The sequence below is a fragment of the Malaclemys terrapin genome, chromosome 12, assembly GCF_027887155.1.
Source record: "Malaclemys terrapin pileata isolate rMalTer1 chromosome 12, rMalTer1.hap1, whole genome shotgun sequence".
Classification (NCBI taxonomy): Eukaryota; Metazoa; Chordata; order Testudines; family Emydidae; genus Malaclemys; species Malaclemys terrapin.
In genome coordinates, this window is record NC_071516.1 from 27,228,675 (window position 1) to 27,253,454 (window position 24,780).

The 24,780-nt window shown below is 57.4% G+C and overlaps 1 protein-coding gene across 1 annotated transcript in view; it reads right to left on the bottom strand.

Moving 5' to 3' along the window:
• Window positions 1-6,793, bottom strand: part of ASIP (agouti signaling protein) — a 51,146-nt gene extending 44,353 nt beyond the window's left edge. Inside the window, exon 1 of the mRNA XM_054046286.1 lies at window positions 6,713-6,793. The gene's annotated coding sequence lies outside the window, so the exon portion shown is untranslated. The remainder of the gene's footprint in view (window positions 1-6,712) is intronic.
• Between the last annotated feature and the right edge of the window lie 17,987 nt (window positions 6,794-24,780).

Sequence of the window (24,780 nt, forward strand, 5' to 3'; positions counted from 1 at the left end):
CCACTCACTCCTATTTCAGGTTCAGCCAATCGCTCAGACAAACAAGTTTGGTTACAATTTGCAGGAGATAATGCTGCTCACGTCTTTTTTACAATGTCACCTGAAAGTGAGAACAAGCGTTCACATGGCACTATTGTACCGGCATTGCAAGATATTTACGTTCCAGATGTGCTAAAGTTTCATATGTCCCTTCATGCTTCAACCACCGTTCCAGAGGACATGCATCCATGCTGATGACGGATTCTGCTTGATAATGATCCAAAGTAGAGTGGACCAACGCATGTTCATTTTCATCATTTGAGTCCGACACCACCAGCAGAAGGTTGATTTTCTTTTTTGGTGGTTCCTGTTCTATAGTTTCCGCATCGAAGTGTTGCTCTTTTTAGACTTCTGAAAGCACTCTCCACACTTCGTCCCTCTCACATTTTGGAAGGCACTTCAGATTCTTAAACCGTGGGTCGAGTGCTGTATCTATCCTTAAAAATCTTGCATTGGTACCGTCTTTGCGTTTTGTGAAATCTGCTGTGAAAGTGTTCTTAAAACGAACATGCGCTGGGTCATCATCCGAGACTGCTATAACATGAAATATATGGCAGAATGCTGGTAAAACAGAACAGGAGACAGACAATTCTCCCCCAAGGAGTTCAGTCACAAATGTAATTAATTCATTGTGTTTTTTTTTTTTTTTTTTTTTTAATGAGCATCATCAGCATGGAAGCATGTCCTCTGGAATGGTGGCCGAAGCATGAAGGGGCATATGAATGTTTAGCATATCTGGCACATAAATACCTTGCAACGTCGGCTACAAAAGTGCCATGCGAACGCCTGCTCTCACTTTCAGGTGACACTGTAAATAAGAAGCAGTCAGGAGTATCGCCTGTAAATATAAGCAAACTTGGTTTGTCTTTGCAATTGGCTGAACTAGAAGTAGGACTGAGTGGACTTGTAGGCTCTAAAGTTTTATGTTGTTTTGGTTTTGAGTGCAGTTATGTAACAAAAAAAAATCTACATTTGTAAGTTACACTTTGACGATAAAGAGATTGTACTACAGTACTTGTATGAGCGAATTGAAAAATACTATTTCTTTTGTTTATCATTTTTACAGTGCAAATATTTGTAATAAAAATAATATAAAGTGAGCAGTGCATACTTTGTATTCTGTGTTGTAATAGAAATCAATATATTTGAAAATGTAGAAAAACATCAAAAAATATTTAATAAATTTAAATTGGTATTCTATTGTTTAACAGTGCGATTAATTGCGATTAGGTTTTTTAATCGCAGTAAATTTTTTTGAGTTAATCGTGTGAGTTAACTGCGATTAATCAACAGCCCTAATATTAACTAAAACATGTTAGCTTGTTTGTTAAAATTCAAGTGTAGACAAGGCAGTTTCAGTTGAGAGCCAGTCTACACTACCACTTACGTCAATCTGACTTACATTGCTCAGGGGTGTGAAAAAGATTTCCCTCCCCGCCCCCCCCCCCCAAGCAACTCAAGTGACACCAATCTAAGCGCTGTCCACACTGCTGCTATGTTAGCAGGAGATGCTCTCCTGACGGCACAGAGCATCTTCACATGCTGCATGCTACAGCAGTGCAGCTGAGCTGATGTAGTGCTTCTAGTGTAGACCTGACCTTCATTGATTGAGATAAACCCTATGAGGGAGCCTAGGGTTGATAGCACATACTAAATGCAAATTGCCTTGTCTACACAAAAGGTTTACAATGTGTTAGCTAACATATGTTGAAAACACATCTTTTTCTCCTGTTGTGGACATAGCTATAGATGAAGAGAAAGAGCCCCTATGCCCAGTAATTTACAAGCTAAATTAGACTGACAGTACCTTCAGACTCAAAGTACCCTTGCATAGCTAAAAGACAGTCTAGTCTTAAAACAGAGCCCATCTCTGTCTCTGTACTCTGATGCACCATGGTCACAGTTTTGCTCCTGGTGAAACCAAATACAAAACCGCCACTGATTTAAATGGGAACAGGATTGAGCCCTGTTGCTTTGGTGCATTAGCATTGGTAGGCATTACAAAAGAAGTTTGTTTTAAGGAACAATTTGAATGATGAGAGGTCAATCCTTTAGCATGCACATGAGCAGGATCAGTCCTCGCTGCTCAGTGCAGAGAAAGGATGGGAAAAGTAGACTGGGAAAAATAAGAACCTCTTTTGCCTGGCACCTTCATCCTCTTTTAGAATCAATCTGGTAATTCCTGTGTTCCTATAGCAATGGACTTGCTGGAAATCCTACAAGAACACTAATTACCTGCCCAGCGTTGAAACCACATTTGGGACTGATTCACCACTACACTGCTGCAGTTTTAGATTAGAGCTATTCCTTCAGTTAATATGATGGAATTATCCTGGCAAAAAACTGGAGTAGTGAAGTGCTCCATCAGGCCCAAGAAGGTAAGGTTCAGAGAAATGTGAATTCTTGGAGAGGGGGCTCATCGGAAACAAACCTTTTAATTGTTTGGAGATACACGCGTCACTAATACCAACAATGGAGAAAGCAGAAAAACAAAGAATCTCTCACAGCTTGTATCAGTTAAGTGAACCCTATTTTATGTGTGTAAGAGTTGGCAGCTTCAGTTTGGCAGGTGTCTGTGCGTGTGCAGAAACATGCAGATGTGCATTTAATTACGATTTCCATAGAAGAGAAATCATCTCTAAGGGCATGTCTGCACTGCTAATTAAGGTGTAATAGTCGTAGAACTGTGCCTATTCCACTTGCACCTTAATTTGCAGCGGAGACATACCTACCCTAGCTTTAGTCTAGACGTGATGGCACAGGTTTGAGCATGGGCTAGCCACCCCTGTTCAAGCCCGCAGGGGACTCTGGGTATGTACTCAGGTTGCTAGCCTATGCTGAAAGCCATGCTGCCACATCTTTACTGCTGTGGTTACTCATGTTAGCTAAATTAAAGCTAGTGTGGGTATGCCTACCTCTGTCACAGTCACACCTTAATTTGCAGTGTAGACATACCCTAGGAGCTTGTAAGAAATTGCACAGAAAAAATGGTCATAGTCCTTTTTAGCATCAACGGAGCTATGTTTATAGTCACAGCCGTAACAACTGGCTGGAATACTCTTGCTGTCTCTTCACAGTGTTTTATCCCTGGGTGTTTATGGCAGAGCATTGTTGGAGGGCAGAGGGAGGCCCAGGTTATGAAATTGACTTTTGCAGAGCCAGAGCTTTGCAGCTTTGAAGATGCAGTGCAAGACACAGCTATTCACTCTGGCTTTTGGTTTTGGGGTCAATGGCTGGAAAAATATTTCTCATCACACAGCGATGCCGTGCTGGTAAGATTGGGGTTGATTTTATGTGCATTTTATAGCATTATTGTTTTGCTTGTCATTATGTAACTGTGCTGCTCTGACAGCAATGGGCAAGAGACACATTTCTAAATACGTAAGAAAACCCATCTGTGCGGCTGGTAGAAAACATGTACAATTCCCAAATTAGTGCTTCAGTTAGATTTATACTGCAGTATCCTGCCAGTTTTGAACCCTTCAGCATTCAAAAAATCACCATGGGATCATTAATCCCCTTTCATAATTTTCCAGGTTTCTAATAAGGTCACTTCAATACCTCCTCATTTCTAAAGATAAAGAGCCGTCACTTTCACGTTTCCAAGTAGTGCACTCACTGAAAGCTAATGTCTTTGTAATCCCTTTTGCTACGTGCTGTTTAGGGCAAGACTATCTCTCTGGGACATAATGATGTGTATGATCCACACAATTGATCTTGGTCTGATTTAGTTTTTGAGGGAAAAACTGTAAATGATGGCATTATATTTTGGTAAAGTAAATCTAATTCTGTGCGGTGGCCATCTGTTTGTACTTATGTGGCTGTAAAAGCCTGATCGTTAGTAGTTTATCATAATCAAACTTAAAAACAAAATCAAAAACTAAAGATTTCATTAGCTTCAGCCAGTGTCTGTAAAATCCACATGTGGCTGCATGGCAGTTCCAGATTTACGGCTTTGTTCATGCAGCAAGAAGTTTTATGGATGTAACATTGTTCAGCTGGTCGAATGAGACTGACGCTAGAGTTGTGATTATCATAGCTTTTCTCATTCCTTTTTACTACTGTGAAATTTATAAGGTGGATTGCCTTTCACCTCCTGGAGCAGATCAAAATGATTGAGTTTGTCTTTCAACCACCTGGCCTTATTATTTTTTTACCTATTGCCCTACCTTTCAGAGTTTCCACTCATGACACATGTCCACACATGTGATATTCATTTTTGTTTTGCAGTTTGAGCTCTTTATTCTTCTGCAAAAAGAAAAACACACAGAGTGGTCATCAAATAGAGATATAGTAGATATCAGATGACCGGGACAGGGCCTATATGAGGCAGAATTTTCTGCTGGCCGATTAAGGAACTGAAAATAAATCCAACCCAATTTTAATGGGTCATACGAGGAGTTCAGTGGAAGTCCGGTTGACTTCAATGCGACTACTTGTGTGTAAAGTGACTCGTGTGCCTGCTTTCAGGATTGGACTCTTAGGATATGTCTACACTGCAGTCAGGAGGTATGATTGCAGCATGTCTAGGCAGACCCAAGCTACCTTCCATCAAGCTAACTCATGAAAAATAGCAGTATAACCACGGTGGCACAGGCAGTGGAACAGGCTAGCGGTCTGAATACCATCCTGCCCTGAATCCTGGGAATACACCTCAGATGGCTAGCCCATGCCTCCACCCCTGCTGCTGTAGCTGCACCGCTATTTTTAGCAAGCTAGCTCAATCAAAGCTAGCTCACTTATGTCTACACATGCTGCAGTCATGCCTCCTGATTGCACTGTAGACACACCATTAGACTATAAGCTCTTCTGAGGAAAGCACCTTCTATGTTCTGTGAAGCAGCTAGCACACTTGTAATCGCTGGCTAATTTATATGTGCTGCAGGATTGTGCCCCTCTTATTCCACATTTGTGCACTGCATAGATGGCATATAAATCAGCCGTTTTAAACTGCTTTGGGGCCACTGAGGATGAAAATGTAATATTAAATGCTCATATTAATCTGTTTTTTAATTGAAGTGAAAAACATTAATGATAGTTATCACCCTGTTCCATTAATAGAAAACCAGCCGTTTAAACAAATATCTAGTTTTCCGTACGGTGTCTGCATGGGCGAGACTTAAAAATGTTCTTACGCTTTTAAAGATTCAACATGTTTCGAGAGAGACTCCCTAGCCTTAAAACAGGCACTACCCCTGGAATCTTGAATCTTGAATCTTTCAAACTGGTAGGATGTTTAAGTGAACAAATACAGCTATTTTGTAATTCACACAAGAACCCCTTTAAAATATTCAATAATATTCAAGTAAACCAGCTTCTTTCCATTTACAACACACACTGGAGAGCTATCGGTATCTCCCACTATCTCTCTGAGGAGAAATCCAGCCTCTTTTGGATACTTGGATAATGTCTTGTTTAATTTTTTCCTTCAATAAAATGAAAGACTCAAAGTCACTTGAAAGGCAGACTGTTGGTCTAATCTCCTAATATATTGTTAATTTTCCCACATGCCAAAAAGGAGAGAGAAATAGAGAAGGTCTGGTCCTTGTTAGTGAAATCAATTTGTTTAAGTTTAAGAATATTATGCACTTCATAAAAATACCTCCTGTTTAAATTTGAACTAATACCTTGTACAATATTTATAAAAGTGCTGCTGGTGCTTGAAAAGAGATAAGGAGAATATTGAAAGCAGCTATGAAAACTATCGAGTATATTTAAAGTTAGAGACCCCTGAATCAGAAAAGCAGAGTTCATTCTCCGTCACTCATCAAGAAATGTCTCTTTTCCCCATCTAACTTAAGAATTCTAGCAGCCAGTAGGAGACAAAACTCACAGCTCTCTACAATTACAAAGGATGCACACAAATCACCGCTCTCTACATTTTCAGAAACAGGCTGGTAGTTCAAAAACAGGAGGGAAAACCAATTGCCCATCCCATCCCAGAGGTTCTCAGAAATGAATGTTGTCATTAAACCAACATTTGCCCTCTCTGTTAACCTGCTCAGTTTAACCTCATAAAACTGGGAGCAGCTGAATCACAGTTTGCCTTTTAGCTGACAAACACCATTACTTGTGAGATAGTTAAATTGAGTGTAAAACGTCATTTCTCTGCCCTTTCTGATTTTGGTCTGTCTTGTTCAGCAAATGCATGCTGTATCCCAAGCACTGGCTGGGGCAACTCAAGACCACCTCTCATATTAAGGTAGCCTTGCAAACACTTCACGGTGCAGGCAAAATATCCATTTGCCTGTCAAAAACATTACTCCCAACAGGTGAGTGGGTGAGGAACATTTTGCTTGGCTCTTTTGCTTGATCAGCATCATGAAAAATTGAGTTCAGCTCAAAAAAATGTGAGGAGCATGTCAGAAGTGTAGCGGTTTCTCTGGAAGCCCTGGCTTTTCTCATTGCAGGAGATTTCACTATGATTTATCCTCTCACATAACTGAAACTTCACAGCAAGTTTATATTTTATGGCTCTGCCGTATATTTATCTTTTGTTAAAAAAGAGAATGAAGTACAAAGCTGCAGAGGGAGATGCTGCTATATTGGGGGGTGTCTTGGTGCTGTGTGAGCCATCTGATTGCAGCTGGGAGAGCAGTTTTTTGATATTCTGGATGAACCATTTGCTCAGCTGATTAATCAAAATGAAATGCCAAACATATTTGCTACGTACCTTTCTTTCAGAACCTTTGGTCCTATGTACTGCCGTTAATAATCCAATTCCCCTCTCTCTGCTTGTAAGTCAACAGCTAAGGTTCAATCAGTGAATTAAAGATGTGAGTGATCTTACTTATACCCCAGACATACTGGCAGGGGCGGTACCTCAAAAAGAGTGATTTTTCAGCCCCCTCCCTCTCAAACAACAACATCAAGAATGGAACTGCTGACTTCATCTTGTAGGGTTCTGAAGTTTGTTGTACAGACATGTACTATGTTCAGACATCTGCTTCGCATAGGTGCGATCTAGAAGACGTAGTGCAGCACCGCTCTTAAAGAGGAAATGTCCCTTTTCTTTTGTCCATGGAAAATGTCCCTTTTCTTTTGTCCCTGGAAAATGTAACCTAGTGCTCCATTGGTCAGCTGCATTTCAGAAAGAAAAACAACAACAGTGGTCTTGATGGCTTCTTCTATTTAGAAGATGTTTTGCCTGTACCGTTGGCAGCTAATAACAGCTGAAAGGAAAGGAATAAGAAGACTCCTGTCCTCTGGGTTATTAATAATCCACTTGAGCAGAATCATTTGCACAGAGATCTCAAGTAGATTTACTGACTAATTAGTGAATTAAAGTTTACATCATCCCTGTGAGGCAGGTCAGTATCATAATCTCCCTTTTACAGTAGGGGAAACTGAGGCACAAAGCGGTGACGTGACTTGTCCCAGGTCACACTGTGTGTGGGGAACAGTTGTGAACGGAACCTAGGCATATGATGCCCAATCCTTTGTTCTAGCATCTTGACAGCCCTCTATCTTATTGTACATTAAATCCAACAGGGCTGAGGCAACAGGAGTCCTGAATGCACCTTAATTTCTGGTTCTTCAAAAACTTTGGGGCTCCTCTGGGCAGCCTTTCCTTTCTGCTTGTGTGATGAACTCTCCCTCACAATCTCCACAGACAGACTCTTGCTTTCTTTCCACTCTTGAGTTCTCATTCTTCCTTCCAAGTGATGGAACCCATTCCGGCAACTGTCATCTGCCTGAGTTATGCCACATCATGGTGGTAACAAACACTGAACTGCTTTCCCCCCCTTCTTCTTAATAGGGTAATAATTCTTAATTGTTTGTGTTAAGAATATAAGGGTAATGCTCTAGTCCTTGGGTCGAAGGCACAATGTAAGTGCAAAGAACTGCAAAGCACTAGCGTGTGTGTGTGATTGTGCATACACTGTTCCATAATGCGGGGCAGCTCCTGTAGAAAGAGAGTTGCTTACCAGATCCTACAGAATCCTGCAGAGTAGCTGTGTCTTATTTGTTTAGGGCATTGTAGTGAGGCCGTATTGGCAAACCGGGAAGTGGGCGGGCTTAGCCGCCCACTACTAAAAGCCCCTCCCCCAGCCTAGCGGGAGGGACCACTGAACCCAGTACCAAATGATTACGTGGGACAACCAATAAAAAAACAGGGAGCAAGGTGACGGTCAAAGGTTCAAAATCAGGGAACCAAATGGGGACACCGAGCAGAGAACCCCGGACAGCGCCCACTGCTCCTCGAAGGTGGCAAGGGAGCCAGCGGACGCTGCCCAGTGAAACTCCGCACGGAGACGTGAAACCAAAGAGGTGTGAAAGTAGGCCCCACAGTCGCAAAGCACCCCCTCGTCCAACATCTTCTCCCTGGTATTATAGATGGTAAGTTTGGCCAGGGCCAGGAAGAGGTTGACGAGGAGGTCTCGCGACTTAGTGGGGCCACGGACAGGGTGTGCATAAATAAACAAGTGCGGGGAAAAATGTAGCCAGAACCTCAACAAGAGGTTCTGGAGAAGCCGGAAAAGGGGCTGCAGCCTGGCGCACTCAAGGTAAGCGTGCGCCAGGGTCTCCCTAATGCCACAAAATGGGCAGGCCTCAGGAATAGGGGTGAACCGCGCCAAGTACACGCCCGTGCTCACGGCCCCATGAAGGAGCCGCCAACCAATGTCCCCGGCGGGCCTTGGAACTAAGGTGGAATAAAGGCTGGCCCACCGGGGCTCCTCACCCTCCACAGGTAACAGATAGTCCCTCCACTTGGTGTCGGGGCGGGACACGAGGGTGAGGTGATGCAACGTGTGAAGCACGAGCGCGTACAGATAGTCCCTAGGCGCGGTTCGAAACTGGACCGGCTGCAAAGCGCGCAGCCGGCTCGGGTTATGGGAGCGGGAGAGCCGGGGGGGCTCATGGAACAGGGGCCCGAGAAAAAGGTCCGGAGGGCCCGGGGTGAGGGGTGGGCGGGGAACACCCTCCCGCAGGGCCCGCCACAGGAAGCTGAGAGCAGGAGGTGACAATGCAGCGCCCACCTCCTGGAGTACACGCAGAGGGGTCGCGAGGGTGGAGAGCCCCATGCGCCGACCAAGCGCGCGGGGATCCACCCAGTCCCCTCTGGTGTAGTCCAGGAGGTCTCCGACCCTGGTGGTTTCCGCCAGGACCAACCTCCGGCTCACCGAGGGCGACTCCGCCACCTGCACACGAAGATCGGGATTGTGCAGCAGGGGCTCCGCGAGGAGATCCGCGCCCTCGGTGGCCACAATGGACCTGGTCGCCGAGAAAAGCTTCCAGGTCCGGAGAAGGTCCTGGTAGAAGACCGGCAGCTCCGAGAGGTCTCGCGGAAGACCTCTCGGATGAAGAAAAAGGAGCTGCCGGTCGTATCGGAGCCCTCGGAGGCGGCGGAGGAAGGCGTGCGCTAACGTGCTCCATGCCGGACTACCTTCACCATAAAGGAGCCTCTGCAGGGCCTGGAGGCGGAAGACATGGACCTTGCTACGAAGGCAGACCAGGCCCTGTCCCCCCTCCTCCAGGGGAAGACTCAGAACCCCCGCAGAGACCCAGTGCAGTCCAGGCCAGAAGAACTCCAGGGCTATCCTCTGGAGCCTGGCCAGGAGTCCCGGGGTCGGGCTCAGGGTGTTGAGCCGGTGCCAGAGCATGGACAGGACAAGCTGGTTCAGCACCAGCGCCCTCCCCCGCAGGGAGAGACACCGGAGCAGTCCCGTCCATCTCCGCAACCGCTCACGCACCCTGGCCTCCAAATCTAGCCAGTTCTCCGGCGGAGAGGGATGCGTGGCGGAAAGATAAACGCCCAGATAGAGCAGCGGGCCCGCGCTCCACCGAATGGCTTGAAGCGCGGGTGGGAGGGAGCCCGCCTGCCAACCGTCCCCGACCACCAGGCCAGAGCTCTTGGCCCAGTTGACCCGGGCGGAGGAGGCGGTCGAATAAACGGCCTGGCAGGCCTCCACCCGCACCAGATCCTCAGGGTCCTGGACCACGAGGAGCACGTCGTCGGCGTACGCCGACAGGACCAGCCGCAGCTCCGGCTCCCGGAGCACCAACCCTGCTAACCTCCGGCGGAGGAGGCAGAGGAAGGGCTCGATCGCCAGAGCGTACAGCTGGCCCGAGAGGGGGCACCCCTGCCGTACTCCCCGCCCAAAGCTGACCGGCTCGGTCAGGGTCCAGTTGAGCCTGACCAGACACTCCGCCTCAGCGTACAGCACCTGGAGAAAGCCCACAAACTGGGGCCCGAAGCCGAATGCCCGCAGAGTGCCCAGGAGGTACCCGTGGTCCATCCTGTCGAACGCCTTCTCCTGGTCCAGAGACAGGAGGGCGAACGACAGACCATCCCTACGCCCCAGCTCTAATAGGTCCCGGACCAAGTACAGGTTGTTAAAGATGCTCCGGCCCGGGACGGCGCAGGTCTGGTCGGGGTGGACCACGTCCGCCAGCACGGACCCCAGCCGCAGCGAGATGGCCTTCGCTACGACCTTATAGTCCGTGCTGAGGAGCGAGATGGGACGCCAGTTTCGTAAATCGCGGAGGTCCCCCTTCTTCGGCAACAGGGCGAGCACTGCTCGCCTGCACGAGAGAGGGAGGACCCCGCTCTGCAAGGACTCGGCCCAGACGGTGACGAGGTCTGGGCCGAGGACGTCCCAGAACACGCGGTAAAACTCCACGGTCAGCCCGTCCATGCCTGGAGATTTGTTAGTGGGCATGAGCCGGAGGGCCGCCGAGAACTCAGCCAGAGAAAGAGGCAGCTCCAGCCGGTCTCGGCCGCCCGCGCTGACCGTCGGGAGCTCGGTCCAGAGCACCCTGCAGGCCTCGGCGTCGGTCGGATCTGGGGAGAAAAGAGCGGCGTAGAAGGCCCTGGCCCTGCCACGCATCTCCTCCGGATCCGTGAGGGGGGCGCCGTCCTCCGCCAGGAGGCAGGTGACATGCTGTTTGGCCCCCCTCCGTTTCTCCAGAGCGTAGAAGAAGCGGGAGCCGCGATCCATCTCCCGAAGGAGACGGATGCGGGATCGAACAAACGCGCCCCGGGCCCGGTGGTCTTCCAGGGCCCGGAGCTCCTCCCGCTTCTCCCGGTACGCCGCGCGGAGGGGTGGATCCTCGGGGCCGGAGGCCAGACGCCTCTCCAGCTCCAAAACCTCCCGCTCCAACTGCCCTAACAACGCATCCCGCCGCCGGCTGGCGCCCCGGGTGTAGTTCCGGCAGAAGAGCCGCGCGCGGACCTTCCCCACATCCCACCACCGCCGCGCCGAGGGAAAGGCGCGTCGCTGCCCCCGCCAGGCCAGCCAAAACTCCCGGAAGGATGCCACGAAGCCCACGTCCTCCAGCAAACTATTATTAAAATGCCAATAGGCCGGCCCCGGCCGCTCGGAACTGAGAGAGGCCGTCACGGTCACCAGGTGGTGATCTGAGAACGGGGCCGGCCGGACGCTGGAGGCATGGGCCCGCGCCAGATGAAAACGGGACAAATAAATGCGGTCCAACCGGGAGTGGCGCGACCGGTCGTCCTCCACCCGGACATAGGTGAAGGTGGTGTCGTCGTCCGGGTGGTGGTCGCGCCAGACGTCCACCAGGGAGTGATGGTCTACGATCTCCCTGAGGACGCCCGCGGCTGCCTGGGAAGACTCAGGCCCGGAGCGGTCCCGGTCCTCGAGGGTGGTGTTAAAGTCCCCGCCCAGGACCAGGCACTCGCGAGAATCCAGAGTGCCGAGGAAGGCCGCCGCCCGCTGATAGAAAGGCACGCGTTCCGAGCCCGTGGTCGGGGCATAGACGTTGACCAAGTTCAGAACCAGCCCCTCCACACGGGCCCGGACGTGCAGCAGGCGGCCTGGCACGACCTCGGCGACCCCCAGCACCTCAGGCCGCAGCCCCGGGGAGAACAGGGTGGCCACTCCAGCCGAATGGGCGCTGAGGTGGCTAAAATAAACCCCGTCTCCCCACTCCAGCCGCCAGCTAGCCTCGACGGCCGGAGCCGTGTGGGTCTCCTGCAGGAAAATCACAGAGTACCCCCCCTCCCGAAGGAAGGAGAGCACCTGGCTCCTGCGGAAACCCACCCTACAGCCCCGGGTATTCAACGACGCAAAGGTGGTAGCTGTCATACGGAGGGCTGGGGCAGATCCTCACGGGCGGAGGGATCATCGGCCCCCAGCGGGCCCCGCAAGATCCCGGTTTCGACTCCGAAGGTCAAAAGGGAGTCGCGGAATCTGCGGGCCCGCCGATAGGCCGCGATGTCCCGCCGACCGGACCCCCGCCCCTCCCCCAAAAGCGCCTTCACGGCCCGGAGGACGAGATGGAAGTCCCCCCAGCGCTGAAGGGCGAGCTGCACCTTACCCTGGGAACCACGGGAATCCGATAGAAAGAGGCTCAGCTCATCCCGCAGCGCGGAGGGGGAGGCAGCGGCCAAGCCGCCGCCATCCTCCGGCGGGGCCCCTGAAGGGTCCTCGCGGCCCACGGTGACGGACAAACAAGGGGCCGAGCTCCGGCGCTGCTGCGCTGGGCAGCCCGTCCCCATCCCCGGCAAAGGAGAGAGCGGCTGAGGGAACAACGCAGCCCCAACAGTGGCAGGAAGGGGAGACACGAAAACCGCCCCCTGAGGGTTGTCTGCAGGCAACGGAGATGCGACAACCCCGGGGGCGGCAGTAACACCAGAGGTGGCAAAAGGAGACACCTCGGGGACAGGATCTGGGGCAAGGGCGGGAGTAGGGGCGGGGCTCGAGACGGGAACAGGGACTTGGGCAGGAGAGGGGACAGGATCAGGGACGGGAACGGGAACGGGCTCCCCATCTCCCGCTGCCAAGCCGCTAGACTGCGGCTCCCCTCGGCCAAGGTCAGCATCCGAGGGGACGGAGGCAGCAGGGGCAGGGGAAGCCTCAGGGGCAGGAACGATGGAAGGGGCAGGATCGGGGATAGGAACCGGCCGCTCAGCAACGGCCGTCGCCCCGAGGGGCTCGGCGGCCGTGCACGAGATGGTAGTCGCGGCCGGGCTGGCGGGTAGGGCTAAGGGTTCTCCCAGGACTAAGTCGGGAGCGGCAGAGTGGGGCGAGGAACCGGGAGCAGGAGAAGGGGGCGGGACTAAGCCAGCACCCGGATCGGGGCCCGCTGGCAGAGGGTCGTCCTCCCCTTGGGTAACCGGGGTCAGACCCAGGGCCTCGATCTCATCGAAAATGGAGGCGAAAGCGGTCCCCTCGGCCCCGGCGACCTCCCCGCCAGTCACGGAGACAAAGGCCGCCCCGGCATCGGCGGCGGCGGCGGCGGGGGGCACGGATGGAGCAAGGGCCGGGAGAACCGCTACGGAAGCCTCCTCAGGTGTGGGCTCAACAAAGGGGACAGAAGTTTCCCCAGCCACTGCCACGGCATCCACGGTCTCCATGGCCGGCATCTCCTGCTGGGCACCGTCCGGGGGCGCGGAAACAGAACTAACAACGTCGGCCCCCCGCGGCATCTTTCGGGGGGCCTGCTCTCCCTCCTCATCAGAGGGGAGGGAGAGAGCCCGCGACCTGCGGGCACCGCGCTTCCCCCGGACGGTCACCCAGCCCCCCGAGGTGGAAGAGGAGGTGGAGGGCCGGTCAGCAGGGGCAGGGCCAGAGGGCAAGGGCGATGGCTCCGGGGCTCGGGGCGGCAGGGTCGGAGGGACAGCAGGGGCGAGGGAAACCTCCCCCTGGGGCGGGCCCTTCCCCGCGGCCGGCGGAAGCCGCCCCGCCCTCTCCTCCACATGCCCCGCCGATCCAGGGTCGGCGACGGCAAGGCCCGCCCGCCCGGCCGTCTCCGCGGCCAGAGCGGGAACCGCGGCAGAAGGAGGAGGGGCGGCGGCAGCAGCAGTGTCCGAACCGCCAGGGTTGCCGGCGACGACAGGGCCGGCACCCTCCCGGGCCCCGGGGGTCTCGGACGCCCCTCCAGGCCGGGCCAGGGGACAGTCCCTCCGGACATGCCCCGGCGCCCGGCAGAGGAAGCACCGGGCCTCCCCCGTCGAATAGTGGACCCGATAATGGACCCCCCGGTAGGGCACCAGGAAGGACCCCTCGAGCGCCACTCCGGCACCCGCCGCCGGTGGCAGCTGAAGCTGGACCTGCCGGCGGAAAGACAGGATGTGCCGGAGGGCAGGGTCCTTACAGCCCAATGAGAGAGAGCTCAGAATGGAAATGGGCTTCCCCAGGGTGGAGAGGGCCGGCAACAGGGCGGCGTTGGGGAGGTAGGGCGGGACGGAGGTCAAAAGCACCCGTACGCCCAGGTCCTCCAGGGGTTCCAAGGGCACAAACACGCCTCCCACCGCCAGGCCTCGTTCCACCGCCTCCTGCGCAGCGGCCACCGACGCCAGGAAGAACACGGCCTTCCCGTACATCTTGGAGGCCGCCACGATGGCCGTAGGCCCCACCACCCTCGCCAAGGCCCGCACATAGGTCTCAATGTGGGGCGAGGCAGGCACCAAATGGCAACGGACGCCATGCCTCCTAGTCAGCGAGGGGAAGGGGCCGTGGTCACCAGGGACAGGCCCAAAGGCGGCGGTCGGGGCGGACGACGGGGCGGCACGCAAAGAGGCGGCGGCCACCTGGGCGTATGCTCTGGGGGCCGGAGGTGGAGCGCCACCAGAGCTGGTGGAAGGGACGGCAGGAGAGGGAGGGGCCGCGGCCGGTGTTGGGGCCGCAGCGGGGACCGTAGCCCTGCCCGCAGGAGGTCTGGCTCCACGGGCGGGGCCCTTGCCCTTCTTCCTCCCTTGGCCCTTCCTGCCGGTGGAGGGGGCAGCCGTGGCAGCGGCGGTATCCGGGACAGGGCCAGCCGAGGGGCCGGCCACTGGGGTGGGCGGGGACGACGGGGCAGGGGCAGGGGCAGGGGCAGGGGCAGGGGCAGAGTCCCCCGCCATCACAACCTGCAGCCGCTCCTCCCCTCTAGGCAAAAGACAACACAAAGGGGGGGGGGGGGTGAACAGTGCAAAAGGGGAGGGGGCAACAAAAAGGGGGCACAAGTGCGCGCGGGGGGGGCGAAGGGGGGGGGTGCACCGGAGCAGCGGCTCGGAAACAGAATGGAATGTCCAGCCAGCTGCAGCCCAAGGACAAGGAGGGGTAGGAGGAAAAACTCCAGCCAGCCGCAGCCCAAGGACAGGGCCGGGAACACAGCCAGCAGGCTAGGAACCGAGGGGGGGGGGAATGGGCACCAAACAAAATAAACCGAAGGGGCTCAAAAGGAGGGGGGTAGGGTAGGGCCAACTAATACAAAGGGGGCTACAGGGAGGGGACCCCACCAGCGAAACGTAGTTGGGGGGCAGGAGAAGTCCAGGGCGAAGGAAAAGGTGCACCCACAGCGTTCGCGAAGCGCAGGCTCCGCCGTTCACTGCTGCAAGTAAACAGTCCCGGACGATGGAAATGGCGGGGGGAGCAAACAGCCCTGCCGAGGGGCGAAAAGCAGGTCCAGGTGGCACGCGGGGCGGTGGAGGGGTTGTCGGCAGCTGTCGGCGGTGGGGGTGGTGGTAGAGGGGGAGTAGATGAACGAAGGGGGGGGCACCGCACCCCCCCCGCACCCCCTTCAACAGTCCGCTACGGGGGACGGGACAGCAGGATCCCAAGTCGACCTCGGAGCTTCCTGGCAAGCGACGGCTTCCAGTCCGAGGAATTACAAACGAGAGGCTCAGTACCGTCCACACTCCTAACGCGACTGGGGGCACCACCACCCCAGGAGCAAAGATGGCAAAGTCACTCAAAACACAGTCCTCAAACAATCCCCTCCACAATCTCCCGAACCAGGGACGCAGTCTCTTCGCACTCCGCGACGGAGGCAGCGGCTCCCACACAGGAACAGCAGCAGCAGCGAGCGGCAGTCAGCCGGCCGGGCAACCGGCCAGGCAGGCAAGCAAGCAGGCGGGTGGGCCCCCAGATGGTATCGGTGTTGGCGTTGGGGGGCCGATGCTTCTCCCTCCGGAGGCGAGGGCGAGGGGGGGGGCAGGCCGGCAAGGCCCCCCCCTCCGCACTCCTCACTCACGCACGCAGCAGCAGCAGCGGCAGCAAAAGCAGCAACAGCAGCAGCAGAAAGGGGCCAGGGAGGACGGAGGGAGAAGGGAGCACAGAAAACTCCAGCCGGCTCCCGACGGCCCCTGAGGGAGAGGAGCCTGAATTGGCACCCAAGTGGGCGGAGCCACCGCCACCTGTTCCCGCCCCCCGGAAGTCAAGGGGCGGGACAGGAAGTATAAGAGCCAGGCCCCAGCCCTCAGTTAGAGCCCAGCAGCCGGAGAGGCCAGACGTGCCGGTGCGAGCTCCGGCGAGACCAAGGCTTCCCAGAGCCAGGTACCCGGACACGGACGGACCGAGCTGCCCCAGAGCCAGATACCCGGACACCGACCGACCGGACCTCCCCAGAGCCAGGTACCCCGACGCGGATTGGCCAAGCCTTCCCCAAGCAAGGTACCCCGAGGTAGACTGGCCACCCTTGCCCCGAGCACGGTACCCCGAGGAGGGGCCCGAGCGCCCCCCTGACCGGAGACCGGAGGAGCAACCCGACCCGGACGACCCTCTGCGAAGTGAGGAACCCATGGTGTGGGACCCCGTTGCCGAGCCCAGCGGGGAGCAGGTACAAATGGAGGAGGAAATGGAAATCAGCCCGGGGGTAGCTGACCCCAGTCTAGCTACAACAGAGAGCGAACCCATGTTGGTGTGTTGCGGTCAGGACCCCACCAACACAGCGGCAGACTGACTGCCGCTCTTAGGGCCCCGGGCTGGGACACAGTGGAGTGGGTGGGCCTGTGTCCCCCCTGCCACCCCACTTAACGGGTGGCAGTCTCCCCCTCCAGCCAGCGCTCTGGCACCGCCACTGAGCTATTGCTTGCTGCCCTGAACGAGTGCTTGTTGCCCCACCCTGACTGAGGGTCTGGGGCGTCCCGAGTTTGTCCGTGCTCAGCTCCTGATACCCAGACCTGAACCCGAACCCCTGAACTTTTGTTTGTTGCCCCGCCCTGACTGAGGGCCTGGGCCTACTAACTTTGTCTGGGCTCAGCCTGAAGGAAGGTCCTGAGCCCCTGAACTATTGTTTGTTGCCCCGCCCTGACTGAGGGCCTGGGGCTACTAACCCTGCCTGGGCTCAGCCTGAAGGAAGGTCCTGAGCCCCCTGGACTATTGTGTGCTGCCCCGCCCTGATTGAGGGCCGGGCCTGAACCCCTGACTTTACTGCTCAGCCTGAAGGAAGGTCCTGAGCCCCCTGGACTATTGTTTGTTGCCCCGCCCTGATTGAGGGCCGGGCCTGAACCCCTGACTTTACTGCTCAGCCTGAAGGAAGGTTCTGAGCCCCCTGGACTATTGTGTGCTGCCCCGCCCTGATTGAGGGCCGGGCCTGAACTCCTGACTTTACTGCTCAGCCTGAAGGAAGGTTCTGAGCGCCCTGGACTATTGGGGGTTGCCCTCCCCTGAATAAGGGCCTGGGACGTCCTGAGTTTGTCAGGGCGCAGCTCCGGATCCACGGAGCTGAGCGCCCGAACTACTGTTTATTGCCCCGCCCTGAGCTAGCGCGGGGGCTTGACTGACTTTGTAATCCCCAGCTCCGGCAGTGAGGACCGGAGCCCGGGCCTGAGTTACTGCCGGACCCTGACGGAGAGCAGGAGCTCATTGCAGAGGCCGTGTACCTTTGGCCTAGTCCCTGCCAGAGGGGCGGAACCCTGAGACCGATCCAGGCCGTGTAGTGAGGCGGCCTGGCCCCCGACGGCCCCTGAGAGGGCCCGACCCCCGCACCGGACGTTTACACGTGGCGCCCAACGTGGGGCCTCCTGCCTAGCATGTGGGCACGAGCCCTAGACACCGGTGAGAAGGGGGCAATGGGGGAGAGACCTCCCGCAAGGGAGGGGGATTTACCCCAGCTCCTGACCCGCATGACCGAGAGTCAGGAGCAACAACAGGCGGCCCCGGTGCGATACCAGCAGGAGTACCAGGCCGCCCACCTGCAGCAGCAGCAGCAACTCATAGAGCAGCTGGGGGCCCAACAACGGCAGCTGATCGCGGACCTGGTTACCCAACAGCAGGATTTCCAGCAGAAGTGTATCCAGCAGCTTGCCGCGGCCCTAGTCCGCCCGGGGGATCCCCTGTCCGGGGTCGCCCCAGGGGCCCCGCGACCCAGCCCCCCAGTACGGTTGACGAAGATGGGACCCGAGGATGACCCCGAGGCTTTCCTCGTGACCTTTGAGAGGGTGGCTATTGTGGCCGGCTGGGTCCCGGAGCAGTGGGCCACCATCCTGGCCCCCTACCTAACGGGGACTGCCCAGACGGTCTACCGAGGCCTGTCGGTAGAGGCGGCCAGGGACTACAACCTAGTGAAGGCCGCTATTCTGGACGCCCTGGACGTAAGCCCCGAGACCTACCGACGACGGTTCAGGGGCCTGGCCTACTCCCCGGGGGCCCGCCCGCGGATGGTGGCTCAGGAGCTACGAGAGACCTGTCGAAAGTGGCTACAACCTGAGCGCCGGACAGCGGAGGAACTGATGGAGCAGGTGGTTCTGGAGCAATTTACGCAGGTACTCCCGCCAAGGGGAAGATCCTGGGTCCTCCGCCACCGGCCGACGACGGTCTCTGCGGCCGTCACGTTAATGGAAGACTTCCTTGCGGCGGAGGTCCCGGCGGGGGCCGCTGGTCGGGCGGTCCCGGTTCGCACGGAGCACCCCAACCCAGAAAAGAGGGGGCCGCCCTCCCGGGCAGCCCCGAGTGCTCCCGCCCGTAGCATGGAGGGCCGGGCTCGGGTGGCCGCACCCTCCGGGAGGCTCACACGGACCCCGGCAGGCCCCGCCGGGGGATACCGTCGGACCCCCCCCGTGGATGACCCCGGGGCTCGGCCGCAGCTAGAGCGAGCCACGGTGGGACCCTGCTTCTCCTGCGGAAGGTATGGCCATTTGCAGCGGGAGTGCCCGGAACGGGGGTGTGCATTTGGCCAAGTCTATTCAGGAGAAGGCCGTGCCCGACGTCCACAGGGGACCAAGATCACCGTGCCCGTGGCTGTTGACGGCCGCCAAGCGATGGCCCTCCTCGACTCAGGCTGTGGCCAAACGCTGGTCTGCCAGGCCCTCGGCCCACCAGCGGACGACCACCTGGCGAAGATTCCCCTGCAGTGTATACACGGGGATGTGCGACGCTACCCCAGCACGCGGGCCCAACTAACCATCGATGGGGTCACCCGGCAGATGACGGTGGGGCTGGCGCCCCGGTTGGCATACCCGGTGATCCTGGGGCGGGACTGGCCCACCTTTAACGCCGTTTTACGCCGCCGGCTCGAGGGTAACCCGCAGGCCACGCCAGCGTTGGGAGGGGAGTCCCCGGGGACTGAGGACGACGAGATAGACAACCCCGTCCCCGCCAATCCCCCGGGGGGGCGAGAAGACCCTCCTCGGGGGGGGGACTCCTCGGCGCCCACAGATTTCTGCCGGGACCAACGGGCCGACCCCACCCTCAGACGGGCCTACGAACAGCTGGCCTCCGTAGACGGGACTATTCTTGACCCCCAGCGTGCGGCGCAGTGGCCGCATTTTGAGTTACGACAAGAACGCCTGTACCGCGTGGAGAAGGACCCCCGTACGGGGGACATCCGGACACAGCTTCTCGTGCCGCGGTGTCACCGCCGGGCGGTCATGAAACTGGCCCACGACGTCCCGGCGGCGGGGCACCTCGGGCATGACAAAACGCTGGCCAGGATTTTGGGGCGTTTCTTCTGGCCCGGGGTATATCAAGACGTAAAGGACTATTGCAAGTCATGTCCAGAGTGCCAGTTGGCCGCCCCTGCCCAGACCCCTAAGGCACCCTTGGTGCCGATGCCTCTTATGGAAACCCCCTTCGAACGCGTGGCCGTGGACCTGGTGGGGCCCCTCCCGAAGAGCAGCGCAGGGTTCCAATACATCTTAGTAATGATGGACTATGCCACCAGGTTCCCTGAAGCCGTTCCTCTCCGGAACATCTCGGCCCGCACCATTGCTATGGAACTGGTCAAGATCTTCGCCCGCGTCGGACTGCCCCGGGAGCTACTCACGGATCAAGGGACCAATTTTACATCCCGGCTGCTCAAGCAAGTCTGTGAGATCCTAGGGGTCAAGCAACTCCGCACCTCCATCTATCACCCCCAGACCGATGGACTAGTGGAAAGGTTCAACCGGACGCTGAAAGGGATGCTGCGTCGGTTTCCCCCGGAAGACCTTCGCCAGTGGGACCAGCTCCTTCCACCCTTGCTTCTGGCAATACGAGAGGTTCCCCAGGCATCGACTAAGTTCTCCCCTTTTGAATTGTTATATGGGCGACGACCCCGGGGCCTGCTGGATCTCATGAGGGAGACCTGGGAACAGGCTCCTTCCCCGGCCCAGGGTCTCCTGCAGTATGTGCTGCAACTACAGGAGCGTCTAAGGCAGGCGGGGGATCTGGCACGGGAAAATTTAAAAGCCGCCCAGGACACACAAGCCCAGACGTATAATCGAGGGGCACAGACTCGGGACTTCCAACCGGGTGACCGGGTATTACTCCTCCTCCCGTCCAGTGAGTCGAAGATCCTGGCCCGGTGGCAGGGGCCCTATGAGGTAGTCAGGAAAGTGGGCCCGGTCACGTATGAAATAAATCAGCCGGACCGGAGGAAGAAGAACCAACGCTACCACGTCAACCTCCTGAAGCCCTGGAAAGAGCGAGAAGGGCTGTTGATCAACCCCTACCCGCCCGAACCGGAACTGGGACCCCAGGTTCCCCTTTCCGGGGACACCGAGGAACCCCAGCTCGGGGAGAACTTAACCGAGGAACAGCTCCGCCAGACTCGGTGCCTCCTCCAAGCCTTCTCCCACACTTTCACGGACCAGCCGGGACACACCTCCCTCGTACACCATCGGATCCAAACAGAACCCGGGGTGGTGATACGGGGGACGACCCGGCCCCTGCCCTACCATAGGAGACAGGTCGTGGAGAAGGAGGTGCGGGCGATGTTGGATCTAGGGGTGATAGAGCCATCCCAGAGCGAGTGGCGTAGCCCCGTGGTGTTGGTGCCTAAACCCGACGGGTCACAGCGGTTCTGCATTGACTTCCGCCGCGTCAACGCCATCTCCAAATTTGATGCCTATCCCATGCCTCGGATAGATGAGCTGTTGGCCCGCCTGGGAGGGGCCCGCTACATCACCACCCTGGACCTGAGTAAGGGCTACTGGCAGATCCCCCTAGAGCCCGCCTCCCGTGAGAAGACTGCCTTTGCCACCCCCACAGGTCTCTATCAGTTCACCAGGATGCCCTTCGGCCTCCACGGGGCCCCGGCCACCTTTCAGCGCCTGATGGACCGCCTCCTCCAGCCCCATCAAGAATACGCGGCCGCGTATTTAGACGACGTTGTCATCTATAGTCCGCAATGGGAGACCCACCTGGAGAGAGTCGCAGCCGTCCTGAGATCCCTGCGGGAGGCCGGCTTAACCGCCAATCCAAAAAAATGCCGCATCGGCTGGCAAGAGACTAAGTACCTGGGGTATGCTATCGGGCATGGGCAGGTAAAACCCCTGATCGGGAAGGTCCAGGCAATTGCAAACTGCCCCCCGCCAACCACAAAGCGCCAGGTGCGGCAATTCCTAGGCTTGGCCGGATATTATCGGCGGTTCATCCCCCAGTTCGCGGCAATCGCAGCCCCCTTAACGGGGCTCCTAACAAAGGACAGCCCACGGCAGGTGATCTGGACTACCGAGTGCGACAGGGCCTTTCGGACTCTTAAGAAGTGCCTCTGCAGCGAGCCGGTCTTGTATAGCCCCGATTTTAACCTGCCATTTGTCTTGCAGACAGACGCCTCGGAAGTGGGACTCGGGGCGGTCTTATCCCAAGACGTAGGGGGCGAGGAACATCCCGTCCTATACATTAGCCGGAAACTGTTCCCACGCGAAAAGAACTATGCGGTGGTCGAGAAAGAGGCCCTAGCCGTGAAGTGGGCTTGTGAAGCTCTCCGCTATTACATCCTGGGAGTCCCCTTCACCCTAGTCACCGACCACTCCGCCCTTCAGTGGTTAGGCCGCATGAAGGACCACAACATGCGGCTGCAACGATGGTACCTGGCGCTCCAGCCGTTTGCTTTCACGGTCCGCCATCGGGCTGGTAAGGAGCACGCAAACGCGGATTTCCTTTCCCGGTTGGGGGGTGTGGAATGGGCTGGCCCCGCTGCACGGGAACCAGCCTTGGGGGGGGGGTCGTGTAGTGAGGCCGTATTGGCAAACCGGGAAGTGGGCGGGCTTAGCCGCCCACTACGAAAGGCCCCTCCCCCAGCCTAGCGGGAGGGACCACTGGACCCAGTACCAAATGATTACGTGGGACAACTAATAAAAAAACAGGGAGCGAGGTGACGGTCAAAGGTTCAAAATCAGGGAACCAGATGGGGACACCGAGCAGAGAACCCCGGACAGCGCCCACTGCTCCTCGAAGGTGGCAAGGGAGCCAGCGGACGCTGCCCAGTGAAACTCCGCACGGAGACGTGAAACCAAAGAGGTGTGAAAGTAGGCCCCACAGTCGCAAAGCACCCCCTCGTCCAACATCTTCTCCCTGGTATTATAGATGGTGAGTTTGGCCAGGGCCAGGAAGAGGTTGACGAGGAGGTCTCGCGACTTAGTGGGGCCACGGACAGGATGTGCATAAATAAACAAGTGCGGGGAAAAGTGTAGCCAGAACCTCAACAAGAGGTTCTGGAGAAGCCGGAAAAGGGGCTGCAGCCTGGCGCACTCAAGGTAAGCGTGCGCCAGGGTCTCCCTAATGCCACAAAATGGGCAGGCCTCAGGAATAGGGGTGAACCGCGCCAAGTACACGCCCGTGCTCACGGCCCCATGAAGGAGCCGCCAACCAATGTCCCCGGCGGGCCTTGGAACTAAGGTGGAATAAAGGCTGGCCCACCGGGGCTCCTCACCCTCCACAGGTAACAGATAGTCCCTCCACTTGGTGTCGGGGCGGGACACGAGGGTGAGGTGATGCAACGTGTGAAGCACGAGCGCGTACAGATAGTCCCTAGGCGCGGTTCGAAACTGGACCGGCTGCAAAGCGCGCAGCCGGCTCGGGTTATGGGAGCGGGAGAGCCGGGGGGGCTCATGGAACAGGGGCCCGAGAAAAAGGTCCGGAGGGCCCGGGGTGAGGGGTGGGCGGGGAACACCCTCCCGCAGGGCCCGCCACAGGAAGCTGAGAGCAGGAGGTGACAATGCAGCGCCCACCTCCTGGAGTACACGCAGAGGGGTCGCGAGGGTGGAGAGCCCCATGCGCCGACCAAGCGCGCGGGGATCCACCCAGTCCCCTCTGGTGTAGTCCAGGAGGTCTCCGACCCTGGTGGTTTCCGCCAGGACCAACCTCCGGCTCACCGAGGGCGACTCCGCCACCTGCACACGAAGATCGGGATTGTGCAGCAGGGGCTCCGCGAGGAGATCCGCGCCCTCGGTGGCCACAATGGACCTGGTCGCCGAGAAAAGCTTCTAGGTCCGGAGAAGGTCCTGGTAGAAGACCGGCAGCTCCGAGAGGTCTCGCGGAAGACCTCTCGGATGAAGAAAAAGGAGCTGCCGGTCGTATCGGAGCCCTCGGAGGCGGCGGAGGAAGGCGTGCGCTAACGTGCTCCATGCCGGACTACCTTCACCATAAAGGAGCCTCTGCAGGGCCTGGAGGCGGAAGACATGGACCTGGCTACGAAGGCAGACCAGGCCCTGTCCCCCCTCCTCCAGGGGAAGACTCAGAACCCCCGCAGAGACCCAGTGCAGTCCAGGCCAGAAGAACTCCAGGGCTATCCTCTGGAGCCTGGCCAGGAGTCCCGGGGTCGGGCTCAGGGTGTTGAGCCGGTGCCAGAGCATGGACAGGACAAGCTGGTTCAGCACCAGCGCCCTCCCCCGCAGGGAGAGACACCGGAGCAGTCCCGTCCATCTCCGCAACCGCTCACGCACCCTGGCCTCCAAATCTAGCCAGTTCTCCGGCGGAGAGGGATGCGTGGCGGAGAGATAAACGCCCAGATAGAGCAGCGGGCCCGCGCTCCACCGAATGGCTTGAAGCGCGGGTGGGAGGGAGCCCGCCTGCCAACCGTCCCCGACCACCAGGCCAGAGCTCTTGGCCCAGTTGACCCGGGCGGAGGAGGCGGTCGAATAAACGGCCTGGCAGGCCTCCACCCGCACCAGATCCTCAGGGTCCTGGACCACGAGGAGCACGTCGTCGGCGTACGCCGACAGGACCAGCCGCAGATCCGGCTCCCGGAGCACCAACCCTGCTAACCTCCGGCGGAGGAGGCAGAGGAAGGGCTCGATCGCCAGAGCGTACAGCTGGCCCGAGAGGGGGCACCCCTGCCGCACTCCCCGCCCAAAGCTGACCGGCTCGGTCAGGGTCCAGTTGAGCCTGACCAGACACTCCGCCTCAGCGTACAGCACCTGGAGAAAGCCCACAAACTGGGGCCCGAAGCCGAATGCCCGCAGAGTGCCCAGGAGGTACCCGTGGTCCATCCTGTCGAACGCCTTCTCCTGGTCCAGAGACAGGAGGGCGAACGACAGACCATCCCTACGTCCCAGCTCTAATAGGTCCCGGACCAAGTACAGGTTGTTAAAGATGCTCCGGCCCGGGACGGCGCAGGTCTGGTCGGGGTGGACCACGTCCGCCAGCACGGACCCCAGCCGCAGCGAGATGGCCTTCGCTACGACCTTATAGTCCGTGCTGAGGAGCGAGATGGGACGCCAGTTTCGTAAATCGCGGAGGTCCCCCTTCTTCGGCAACAGGGCGAGCACTGCTCGCCTGCACGAGAGAGGGAGGACCCCGCTCTGCAAGGACTCGGCCCAGACGGTGACGAGGTCTGGGCCGAGGACGTCCCAGAACACGCGGTAAA